The sequence below is a fragment of the Dendropsophus ebraccatus genome, chromosome 10 (assembly GCF_027789765.1).
Source record: "Dendropsophus ebraccatus isolate aDenEbr1 chromosome 10, aDenEbr1.pat, whole genome shotgun sequence".
In the NCBI taxonomy this organism is placed as follows: domain Eukaryota; kingdom Metazoa; phylum Chordata; class Amphibia; order Anura; family Hylidae; genus Dendropsophus; species Dendropsophus ebraccatus.
In genome coordinates, this window is record NC_091463.1 from 90,056,417 (window position 1) to 90,065,803 (window position 9,387).

The following is a 9,387-nucleotide window of genomic DNA, read 5'->3' on the forward strand; positions in this document are numbered from 1 at the left end:
GGCCATTTTGGTGTTATCAAGCCTCCCTATGTCAGGTAAGGAAAGGGGCCAGGGATAGTAAGGAAAGTAGCCGGGGATAGTACAGAAAGGGGCTGGGGATAGTAAGGAAAGGGGCCAGGGATAGTAAGGAAAGGGGCTGGGGATAGTAAAGAAAGGGGCCAGGGATAGTAAGCAAAGGGGCTGGGGATAGTACGGAAAGGGGATGGGGATAGTAAGCAAAGGGGCTGGGGATAGTACGGAAAGGGGATGGGGATACTAAGGAAAGGGGACGGGGATAGTACGGAAAGGGGCTGGGGATAGTAAAGAAAGGGGCCAGGGATAGTAAGCAAAGGGGCTGGGGATAGTACGGAAAGGGGATGGGGATAGTAAGCAAAGGGGCTGGGGATAGTACGGAAAGGGGATGGGGATACTAAGGAAAGGGGACGGGATAGTAAGGAAAGGGGCTAAGGATAGTACGGAAAGGGGACAGGGATAGTACAGAAAGGGGACAGGGATAGTAAGGAAAGGGGACAGGGATAGTACGGAAAGGGGACAGGGATAGTACGGAAAGGGGACAGGGATAGTACGGAAAGGGGACGGGGATAGTACGGAAAGGGGACAGGGATAGTACGGAAAGGGGACAGGGATAGTACGGAAAGGGGACAGGGATAGTACGGAAAGGGGACGGGGATAGTATGGAAAGGGGCTGGGGATAGGATGGGAAGAGGTCGGTGATAGTAAGGTAAGGGGCTGGGGATAGTAAGGAAAGGGGACAGGATAGTAAGGAAAGGGGCTAAGGATAGTACGGAAAGTGGCCGGGGATAGTACAGAAGAGGTCGGTGATAGTAAGGTAAGGGGCTGAGGATAGTAAATAAAGGGGCCGGGTATAGTAAGGAAAGGGGCTGGGGATAGTAAGGAAGGGGGACGGGGATAGTAAGGGAAGGAGACAGGGATAGTAAGGAAGAGGTTGGGCATAGTAAGGAAAGGGGCTGGGGATAGTAAGGAAAGGGGTCGGGGATAGTAAGAAAAGGGGTCGGGGATAGTAAGAAAAGGGGCTGGGGATAGTAAGGAGAAGGGCCAGGGATAGGGCAGAAAGGGTGGAGTTCTGTTAATTTCCCAAACGTTTGTTATGGGATATTTTAGCATGGTTAGTATATACACTAATGGGGTGCTCTATGGGGGAAGGTCCCAGGGTAGATGCTCTTTTGGCCCATTCTAGAATTTAGCCAATTCACAGAATATTGTATCTATCATTAAAGGGGTAGTTCAGCAAAAAAAAAAAAAAACTTTCAAATCAACTGCCAGAGATTTGTAATTTACCTCTATTTAAAAAAAAAAAAAAAAAAAATCAAATATTCGAATACTCATCAGCTGCTGTATGCCATGCAGGAAGTAGTGTATTATCTCCGGTCTGGAGAGCAGGAAAGGTTTTCTATGGGGATTTGCTACTACTCTGGACAGTTCCTGACATGGACAGAGGTGGCAGCAGAGAGCACTGTGTCAGACTGTAAAACTCTTTGATACCAGTTGATGTGGTTAGGTAAAAGTACCCTTTTACCTAACCACATGCACCTACAGCCAGATAGATGGATGCAGTTATCTACTGTTTGGATGATGAAAATGACTGATATCACACCGCACCACCTCTAGTAACAGTGTTCTGTTTAATTTCTTACAGTGTTTCTGCAGAGCAACTCTGGTAAGTATTTCTATTAAGACACAGTATTATTCTACAATGTGATATAGAAGAATATAACTTTATCACATAGTATATTAATGTATGGAGACTAACACAGCAGTATATATCAGCCCCACTACTTTGGAGGTCTCTATCTCTGCAGGGATTATACTTTGGGACTAATACTTTAAAGGGGTTATCCAGTGCTATGAAAACATGGCCGCTTTCTTTCAGAGACAACACGACTCTTCTCTCCAGGTGCGGTTTGCAATTAAGCTCCACTCACTTCAATGGAACTGAGCAGCAAAACCCCCACCCAAGCTGGAGACAAGAGCGGGGTTGTCTCTGGAAGAAAGTGGCCATGTTTTTGTAGCGCTGGATAACCCCTTTAATTTCTGTTAGCCACTGTTGGAGGAATGGTTTTGTATAATATCTGTACAATAGTGCTACTACTATTGCTGCAACTACCATAAGTACTACTACAACGACTGCTCAGACTACTAATGCTGCTGCAACTACTCCTACAAATACTGCAAACTTTGGAAACAACTACAAGTGAAAGTGACTACAAGCACATCTACCATAAGGACTACAACTACTACTAGTTTAGGCCGTGTTCACACTACGTATAACACCGGCCGTTCCATGACACGGCCGAGTCACAGAACGGTTGGTGTTATTGATGATCATCTCAGCCGATACTGCAGTATCGGCTGGATGATCCTCACTTCTGGTGAATTCGGATGCGGCCGCACCCCAGTTTTCTGCTGCACACAATGGAGCATGCGGCCGGAGCTGCACGCTACATTGTGTGAATTGACATGTCAGTTTTTCGTGCGCCCGGTGGAATCCCAGCCAGAATGTATACTATGTGTATACGCTCCGGCCTGGATTCTATTCATTTTAATACAGCGTATGTTTTGTATAAATCACAGCCGTTGTTGCAAATTGCGACAACAGCTGTGATTTTTACAAAACATACGCTGAGTGAACATTGCCTTACTTTGGAAAAGACTACTGCTACTAATAAGCTTCTAGAAGCACAAAAATGACTGTGATAAGTAAAACTATTACTAGTACTGCTATGGCTACTATAACTACAACTATCGCTACCGTAATTACAACCACTACTCATAGTATAGATCATTCTGTTCTGTCCTGATGAGGGACAAGAAACCTGAAACAGCTGTCTACATATGAGCAACCTCTCCTTCTGGGGGAAATTTTGGCTCGGCTTATAATCCTCACATTTCAGGGCTTATAATTGGACAAACGTTTAATCGTCTATTTCTTCAGACCCCTACTGATTACAAGAAAGAGAAGGGAGAAGCGCTTGGTAAGAAGCTTCCCTCCCCGCTCTGTCCTTGTGGCAGTAGATGACTTCGATACAAAAAATATTACTCTTTTAAATGTTTAGAGTCAAATACTGGAACATGTTCTTTATGTGTAATCAGTTTCCATTTTAAGGGGTACTCTAGAGACACAAAATGTAAATCAACTGATGCAAGAAACTGATACAGATTTGTAAATTACTACTACTACTACTACTACTACTACTAATAATAATAATAATAATGTTTTCCAGTACTTATCAGCTGCTGCATGTCCTGCAGGAAGAGTTGTATTCTTTCCAGTCTGAAACACTGCTCTCTGCTGCAACCTATGACCATGTCAGGAACTGTCTAGATCAGCAGGAAATCTCTCCTGCTCTGGACAGTTCCTGATATGGACAGAGGGGGTAGCAGAGAGCACTGTGTCAGACTGGAAAACTTACACCACTTCCTGCAGGACATACAGCAGCTGATAAGTACTGGAAGACTTGAGATTTTTAAATAGAAATGATATTCAAATCTATTTAAATTCTTGACACCAGTGTATTGTAAAAACAATTGTTTTTTCCTGTGGAATATCCTTTTAAGAGTTCACTCAGACCCAAACCAATTAAAACATTTGATATGTCAATGGACATACCTAACCTATAAAAATATCTTAATACATGGAGGGACAGTTACCAAGGAGTCTAATGTGTGCAACTCTTCTAATGGGGATTGGTGTGTATTTTGTTCCAATATCTTGTGACTGATTTATTAACATGTAGCACTGCCATAGTAAATGTTTCTAAGTAAAAAGTCACAAAAAAGTAGCACAACAAGTCGCAAAAATGCAAAAATTGCACAAGCATATTCACCTGGTACTGACCAGACGTAAGCCTGCACCTGTTTATGCGACTTTTTAAAAAGTCGCAAATGATAAATTGGGCGCTAATTCCGGATTATGCAAACTCTTGGGTGAATACTCAAAACAGGCAGATTAAAAATAAGTCACATCCAAAAAATATTCGCCTGTCGAATGCTGGTTCATAAATAGAACTTAGACCAAAACTGGGCGAAAAATCCAATTATAAAAATAGGCGCAAAGCCCTAAATTTCCCCCATAATCTTTATTCACTGTCTAAAAAAAATTAATAAACATATATTCAAGAACAATATGCTAGGGACATATATATATATATATATATATATATATATATATATATATATATATTTAATGATTAATGATAAGCTCCCTCCAGTAGGTGGCAGTGTAGGGCAAACTCTCTTTTCCTTCTGCAGGAGAGATACCTTAGAGTTACTATCATAACTATTACTGCTACATACCCACTACTATATGTACTACTCCTGTAACCACTACTACCTTGGTCTGTATGTTTGAATCTCTCCACAGTTCACGCATATAGTATCATCACCTGTTACACTCACTGGGATATTAGTGCAGGGACAATGTCATGTTCTTTATTGCTTCTATTATACTTCCTTCTTGAGTATATACTGTATGTTCTTATATGTAACATGACTGAATCTGGATGAGTTCTCATATATTTATTTTGTTTTTATTTTACAGCTGCAACTACAGGTACAGTATGTATAGAGGGACGAGAGTGATGTCAGTGTTATCATAGGGACCAGTGACTGATGTGCTGTGTTATCATAGGGACCAGTGAGTGATGTGCTGTGTTATCATAGGGACAAGTGAGTGATGTGCTGTGTTATCATAGGGACCAGTGTGTGATGTGCTGTGTTATCATAGGGACCAGTGTGTGATGTGCTGTGTTATCATAGGGACCAGTGAGTGATGTGCTGTGTTATCATAGGGACCAGTGAGTGATGTGCTGTGTTATCATAGGGACCAGTGAGTGATGTGCTGTGTTATCATAGGGACCAGTGTGTGATGTGCTGTGTTATCATAGGGACCAGTGTGTGATGTGCTGTGTTATCATAGGGACCAGTGTGTGATGTGCTGTGTTATCATAGGGACCAGTGACTGATGTGCTGTGTTATCATAGGGACCAGTGAGTGATGTGCTGTGTTATCATAGGGACAAGTGAGTGATGTGCTGTGTTATCATAGGGACCAGTGTGTGATGTGCTGTGTTATCATAGGGACCAGTGTGTGATGTGCTGTGTTATCATAGGGACCAGTGTGTGATGTGCTGTGTTATCATAGGGATCAGTGTGTGATGTGCTGTGTTATCATAGGGACCAGTGAGTGATGTGCTGTGTTATCATAGGGACCAGTGTGTGATGTGCTGTGTTATCATAGGGATCAGTGTGTGATGTGCTGTGTTATCATAGGGACCAGTGTGTGATGTGCTGTGTTATCATAGGGACCAGTGAGTGATGTGCTGTGTTATCATAGGGACCAGTGTGTGATGTCAGTGTTATCATAGGGTCCAGTCACAATGGTGACCTTTGCTGCCCATATTATTACGCCACTGGAACCACTCAATAAGATATTTGTGATTTCATCTCTTTATAAGGAGGCTCCATTGTTCTTATTAAGCCTATGTTCCCACAACATTTTTTTTCTTGTCCATTTATAATTTTTAAAATAACGTCCGTTATTTTGAGGATTGGCTACTATTACTACTAATATTACTACTACTTCTTCTAATATTACTACTATTACTACTATTACTACTAATATTACTATTATTACTACTACTACTTCTAATATTAAATCACAGAGGCGTATCACACTTCTAAAACTTCACATTTATTAATTCGGCTAAAAATGCTAAAAACGCCACATAAACCACAATTATTTCCAAGTTTGCACCTTTAATCGGTGCATACTAGATGACAGTCGCCTTGATCATCCAATCCACATATTAAGGTGACAAACACCCACCAAATAGCTGATATTCACCAACTGATATAAGAAAAGTAACAGTCGCAATACAACACGTTAACTGATACTACAAAACACAGAACAAATTGAGTCCAAATCAAAAATTAACTGATGTCATTAAACACACAACATAAATAACCCAACGCGTTTCCCCGTGGTGTGTAGCCACGGATCATCAGGGGTTAAAGTACACAGATACTGGAATAGATCCCACAGTCACATACCATAAGCAGAGAAAGCATAGATAAATAAATACAATTCTCATTAGAAATTGTGACATAGGTGCACTAAGTACTCTGTTTCACCCAATCAGCAAACAGAGAAAAGCCACTCGTGGCTATAACTAAGGAGACAGTGTGATGAAACAAAAGATGGCTCAGCCGAGCCTCTTACTCCTTCCCCTTAGGTCTGGTGTCCGGCCTCCATTGGGGCTGCAGTGGTATACCGCGGGTGTTGAAGTTGGTGAATATCAGCTATTTGGTGGGTGTTTGTCGCCTTAATATGTGGATTGGATGATCCAGGCGACTGTCATCTAGTATGCACCGATTAAAGGTGCAAACTTGGAAATAATTGTGGTTTATGTGGCGTTTTTAGCATTTTTAGCCGAATTAATAAATGTGAAGTTTTAGAAGTGTGATACGCCTCTGTGATTTAGTTTTTGATTTATATGTATCCAAGGCCTGTGGTTAGTGGCAATTTACTAACTCGTTCTGTGATAGGTGTACTTCTAATATTACTACTACTTCTTCTAATATTACTACTACTACTTCTACTAATATTACTATTACTACTAATATTACTATTATTACTACTACTACTTCTAATATTACTACTACTTCTACTAATATTACTACTACTACTACTACTTCTAATATTACTACTACTAATAATAATAATATTACTACTACTACTAATATTACTACTATTACTGCTTCTAATATTACTACTACTACTACTACTTCTAATATTACTACTACTACTAATATTACTACTATTACTACTACTTCTACTAATATTACTACTACTACTACTTCTAATATTACTACTACTACTAATATTACTACTATTACTACTACTTCTACTAATATTACTACTACTACTAATATTACTACTATTACTACTACTTCTACTAATATTACTACTATTACTACTACTACTTCTAATATTACTACTACTATTACTACTATCACTACTACTACTACTTCTAATATTACTACTACTACTTCTAATATTACTACTACTATTACTACTATCACTACTACTACTACTTCTAATATTACTACTACTACTTCTAATATTACTACTACTACTACTACTAATATTACTACTATTACTACTACTAATAATAATAATATTACTACTATTACTACTACTACTACTACTAATATTACTACTATTACTACTACTTCTAATAGTATTACTACTACTACTACTACTACTACTACTACTACTACTACTACTATTACTACTACTTCTACTAATATTACTACTACTACTACTTCTAATATTACTACTACTACTACTAATATTACTGATATTACTACTAGGGATGCACGATGCACCGAAATATCGATACTACTATCGATATTTCGGGCAAAAAAACGGTTCGATACCAGGATTTCCTGGTATCGAAACTTTAAGTTAAGCAGAGAACACGGTGGGCGGCTAGCTGAGCGCCGGCCGTGTTCTCTATGTGCCTCCCCCTGCCCCCTGCAGTCTCCTCCTCTGCTCTCCCTCCCTCCGCTCCCATTGGCGCCAATTTCAAATAGCCGGCACTTAGCTATTGCTAGTGCCGGCTATTTAAGTATATAGATGCCGCTGTCACACTGACAGCGGCATCTGACCCCTCCTGAGCCCGCTCCATATACAGCGGGGGTCGGCTACTGTGTGTAACAGACCCCCGCTGCTGGTGTCTCTCTGATAACAGAGTCCGGCTCCGCCAGACTCTGTTATCAGAGAGATGATTTATGCCGAGGAGTCGGAGCTGCACGGAGGAGAGCGGCTGGAGAGGGAGAGCGGGAGAGGAGGACGGAGGAGAAGGCTGGAGGGAGAGCGGGAGGTCCGGGAGAGGAGCCGGAGCTGCACAGAAGAGAGCGGCTGGAGAGGGAGAGCGGGAGGTCACGGAGAGAGGAGGACGGAGAAGGCTGGAGGTGGGGAGGATGAAGAGGGAGAGCGGGGGTCTGTGAGACGCGGGAGAGGAGGCCGAGGGAAGTGCAGCACATGTGAGGATCCAGCCGGCTGGCAGGTGGGGGAGGTGGCCGGGGCTGAGAGGAGCAGATAAGATCGGCTGTAGTGTGTGGGATCCTGTGTAACCTCCTCTTCTCTTCCTCCGCAATCTTGGTAACTGGTGCAGCAGAGCTGTCTTAGTGGTGGGTGGTGCAGGAGAGCTGTCTTAGTGATAGCTGATGTAGCAGAGCTGTCTTAGTGTTATCTGATGCAGCAGAGCTGTCTTAGTGTTATCTGATGCAGCAGAGCTGTCTTAGTGATATCTGATGCAGCAGAGCTGTCTTAGTGTTATCTGATGCAGCAGAGCTGTCTTAGTGTTATCTGATGTAGCAGAGCTGTCTTAGTGTTATCTGATGCAGCAGAGCTGTCTTAGTGATAGCTGATGCTGCAGAGCTGTCTGTGATAGCTGATGCAGCAGAGCTGTCTGTGATAGCTGATGCAGCAGAGCTGTCTTAGTGATAGCTGATGTAGCAGAGCTGTCTTAGTGATAGCTGATGCAGCAGAGCTGTCTTAGTGATATCGGATGTAGCAGAGCTGTCTTAGTGATATCGGATGTAGCAGAGCTGTCTTCGTGATAGCTGATGCAGCAGAGCTGTCTTCGTGATAGCTGATGCAGCAGAGCTGTCTTCGTGATAGCTGATGTAGCAGAGCTGTCTTCGTGATAGCTGATGTAGCAGAGCTGTCTTCGTGATAGCTGATGTAGCAGAGCTGTCTTAGTGATAGCTGATGCAGCAGAGCTGTCTTAGTGATAGCTGATGCAGCAGAGCTGTCTTAGACAGATATCACTAACTTTATTTTTAACACAATAAAATAAAAATAGTCCAAAAATTGGTATCACTGTAATAGTGCAGGGGTATTATATTTCTACCATTTTTTTTTTTTTTTTTTCTTTTATACTTTACTAAGTATCGAACTGGTATTGAGTATCGAAATAAAAAAGTTAGTATCGGTATCGAACTCAAAATTCTGGTATCGTGACATCACTAATTACTACTTCTACTAATATTACTACTATTACTACTACTACTTCTAATATTACTACTAATATTACTACTATTACTACTACTACTTCTAATATTACTACTATTACTACTACTACTAATATTACTACTATTACTACTACTAATATTACTACTACTACTATTACTTCTAATATTACTATTACTACTACTTCTACTACTAATATTACTACTATTACTACTACTACTTCTAATATTACTACTACTACTACTTCTAATATTACTACTACTACTATTACTACTACTACTTCTAATATTACTACTACTTCTACTAATATTACTACTATTACTACTATTA